A 3,915-nucleotide genomic window follows, 5' to 3' on the forward strand; every position below is an offset into this window, starting at 1 on the left:
CTCTCCAGGCGATGCAGACATCGGCGCTGCTGCCCTGCAAGCTGTGTGCTTTCCCCCCTTGCACGGGCGTACCCACAACCACCTCCTCTCGCTGCGGGTTGGCAGAGCAGGGGCTGGGGGATGCCAGCCCGGAGAAAGCCCACCTGCCGTATCTTCAGGTGCAGAGTTGTCATCTTCGGGGTGCCACACTTCTCCTGTGCAGCAGCCTGGCCCCGGGGTACCCCACAGCACTGCCCTTCTGGGTGCACCCCCAGAGAAGAACCCCTGAGCTTGTTGGTGGTGGGAGCCCTGCAGCTCTGACCTGTGCTGGGGAGTGATGCATTTCTTCTGGAGCCTGGGGGTCAGCAGAGAGAAGACCCCACCCTCCCCAAAGCAAACCATTCCCAAGAACGAGGCAGCAGGCAGCTTTTGGTAAAGGAGACTTTAATCTGCTCACTGTCTAATCCATAGTGCAAAGAGTTAAACTTAAGGCAAAGCTTTCTCTTTTTTTCTTTTTTAATAAACAGGCAAAAAACCAACAGGCCCTGAAACAATAAGCGTGACTTAGAAAGAGGGTTTGAGGGGAAAGACTGCAGTCCTTGGGGAGGTGTCCTTCCTCCACGCGTGGAGGAAACACCACAGGCCAAGGTCTGTGACTGGTCCCCACCAACCAGCATGGCCGCAGCCAGAACCGTGGCCACACTCCCCCCCCCGGGCGGGTGTCTCAGAGCCACAGTCCTGGAAAGCTGCAGCTCTCTCACCTCTGCAAGCACCTGGGACAAGCTGGACCCTGGGGAAAGCAGCCTGGGGGGCTGCACTCGCTGCCCGGCAAGGGCTCAGCTACTCAGCTGCAAGTGTCGCTGGCAGGAGAGGTGAGTGGAGAAAGCAAACGTTAACACAGGTGATGTGTGTCTGGGGAGGCACAGGGGCAAGAGGCTGAGCGATGGTGCTTGTGCCAGGGGCTCTGCACCTCTGCCAAGTGAGGTGGAAGCAGCTGGCAGCCCTGGGGCTGCGCCCTCCAAACCCAGCTTGGCCCAGTTGTCCCTCCAGCCCCAGCACACACAGGGGCAACTGGGTGCCTCCCAGAGCAAAGCTGCTCTCCAACAAGATAATATCTTGCCGCAGCTCATGTTTACAGCACAGAGGCGTCTCCCAGTATGGCCTGGCCTCTCTGCTGCCTCCGTTTTGGCTTAAATCACTAATCAAGAAGAATAGAGACGGAAGACTATGCCAGCCGCCCTCAGGCTCTTGGCTTGCAGTCCAGGAGTCAAGACTCTTTCCACTCTGGCTCCAGCCAAAATTGGCTGTGGCGTGTGGCTGACCTCAGGCAAGCAGCTGGAAAAGGGAAAGCTTTTTAGTGCAGGGCCCTCTTGCAGCCCAGCAATTTCTTGGAATGGTGCTGGCTGACCAAGCTAGGATGAGCCATCTCAAGCCTCCCAGTCAGGATCAGATGCTCTCGTTAGACTTCAGGGGACACTTTTAAATAAAACTAGCTACATTTCTGACAGACAGTAAGACGCAACAGCAGTGTAACCCTGCCTTAATCAAAGATAACCATGGTCCTGGTACTGCTCCATGCACACAACTGCAGATCTGCAGCACGGATATGCAGAACTTGTGCCTGGAGCTGGAATGTCGCAGTGGGCTCCCGGGAGCTTTGGGGTGGCCCCTCTCCTCCCAAAAATTACTCCCTCTAGCCAGCCCAGCCTGGGAAGCAGCAGGCAAGCACTGGTGTGAACCACCCAGTTCCATGGCACTCTTGAGCCTGAAGAAAATGTGTATTATCTAGAGAGGATTCTCCAGCATTGGCTCGGATGTGTGCTGCTGCTGTCAGGGCTGTGAGTACTGGCCAGCCAGCCCTGAGGTTCCCCAAGCAACACCAACATCCCTGCAAGAAAGAATAACTCCCTCTGGCCTCCTCATGCAAATAACCTGATGTGTGCTTGCTAGTCTTGCATAGGTGACGCGTGGAAAGCAGCAGCAACACTGAGCTCTGCAGGGAGCCCACGTTCATCATGGCTCCTCATGGACCTGGCAAGAGGAACAGGAAGCTCCAAAACCAAAGCCACGGTGGCTGGCATACTAAAGTACCCAAGAAACCCTGCTCTTCTCCAGCTGAGAGCCAGGCTCAGCCCTCTGGTAACAAAGCCCAAAACTCTCAAGTGTGCTCATTACTCTCCTCAGGCCTTGCAAAAGAGGCACACTTCTCCCTTCCCTGGGAGCTCCCCCATTTAGATGGTGGGAGGAGGAAACAGGCCTGAATGCAGTTTGCCAGGTAGTTTCCTGGTCGCACCTAGGGAGAAACCCTCCCTTGCCTTGTACCAGCCCCTATGATCCCAGGAGGGCACAGCCTTGAATGTTTCCATCAGCTTCGGCTAGGAGGGACCAGAGCATTTTTCTGCACTCTGCTTTGGATTTCAGACTGCTGCAGGCTTGAGGCAACAGGTCCCAAAACAGAAAAAGTTGTCAAAAAAAAAAAAAGAAAAAAAAAAAAAGAAGCAACTCAGCCTGCTGCAGAGGTCAATTATTGTGCTTGCTAGCAACGTAGCAAATGTGTCTAGCAGACACCCCCAACGGCCTTTTGCCTTTTCAGCACCATTCTTAGTTCTTTGGAAGCTACGCAAAGGCAGCCCTGGGAAGTTCTGCTTCCTGGCAAGTGGCAGACAGGTGTGCCCTTGACCTCCTGGGACACTGACCCAAGTCACCTGCCCTGTGGGCTCACAAGTACACATTGAGCGTCTGGAGGATCATCTGGCGGCACAGCGGGCAGTTGCGCTGGTAGATGGCCTGCTGCAGGAGGACTTCCGTGCACTCCTGACACAGGCACAGGTGCCTGCAGGGCAGGAGCAGGACTGTCTTGGTTTGGTCTTGACAGATGACACATTTCTTACGTTCCTCTTGCTCTTTCAGTAGCATCCAGGGGTCGTTATCCAGAGCACCCTCACCATCCCCAGCTGCCGCGTTCAGTTGCTGCCTCCTCAGAGCGTTCCCCCAGGAGGTGCTCGGTTCCTCCCTGGGTGGCTGGTGACGCTGTCCTGCCACAGCACTTCGACTCAGAGCAGGACGTGCTTGTGGCATCTGCTCTGCGTCCAGCCAGTCCTCGTGCTCGTCTGCCTGCTGGCCAACACCTGCCAGCATCAGCCTGCCGGGGGCTGCGGGTCTCAGGGCCGGCACAGCTGCCCCTCGCTGGTTGCTCTCACGGTTCGTCATTCTGCCTCCTCGGCTCCAGTTGGTCACCTGAAGGCTCCAGTTAGTCACCTGCAGACTCCAGTCCACCAACCTGCGCCAGGCCTGGGAGGTCATGGCCATCCCCAGCGTCAGCACGGCCACCTGATAGAGCCGCCACACGTCCCGCTGCAGGCGGTGGTAGGAAGGCAGCGTGTTGAAGTAGCCCAGCACGTGGCCTGTCAGCGTCCACAGCAGCCCAGGGTTGGAGACAAAGATGCTGACAACAATAATGAGGAGGAGCAAGCCCAGGCCGTAAATATTCACAAAGAAGACGTTGATGAAGAGCTCAAGGACAGAGGTCAGGAGCTGGAAGACCAACTGGCAGGGCGACCACAGCAGGATGGAGACGGCGATGGCGCCGCTGGAGACGTGTGCCAGGAAAGCAGCCAGCAGGTCCGTGACCCTGAGGAAGGGGCCGGCGACAGAGTCCCACAGGGCCACGAGCAGGGTGAAGAGGTTCTGCGTGCCGATGAGGCACACGTTGACGAGGCTGTTGACCAGGTAGGCCAGCAGGCTGGTGGCGATGGCCAGCCCCTCGCAGAGCTGCCTGGCCAGGGCCTGCCCGCAGCCCAGCAGGCCGCAGAGCCCGCGGTGCAGCAGCTCCCTGCCCCGCAGCGCCAGGTGCGAGAGGAGGTGCCCCGCCACCTTGAGCCCCTCCAGGCCGCAGCAGCAGCCCCGCAGCAGGCCGGCCAGCCCCTGCAGGGCGCC

At 57.9% G+C, this 3,915-nt stretch overlaps 1 protein-coding gene across 1 annotated transcript in view; it reads left to right on the top strand.

Moving 5' to 3' along the window:
• Positions 1-1,156: 1,156 nt before the first annotated feature.
• MCAM (melanoma cell adhesion molecule) overlaps positions 1,157-3,915 on the top strand; it is a gene marked incomplete at its 3' end in the record, with an annotated part of 16,132 nt that continues 13,373 nt past the window's right edge. Inside the window, exon 1 of the mRNA XM_026863585.1 lies at positions 1,157-1,161. The remainder of the gene's footprint in view (positions 1,162-3,915) is intronic.

Source organism: Athene cunicularia (assembly GCF_003259725.1).
Source record: "Athene cunicularia isolate RWA chromosome 24 unlocalized genomic scaffold, athCun1 chr24_part1, whole genome shotgun sequence".
Taxonomy (NCBI): domain Eukaryota; kingdom Metazoa; phylum Chordata; class Aves; order Strigiformes; family Strigidae; genus Athene; species Athene cunicularia.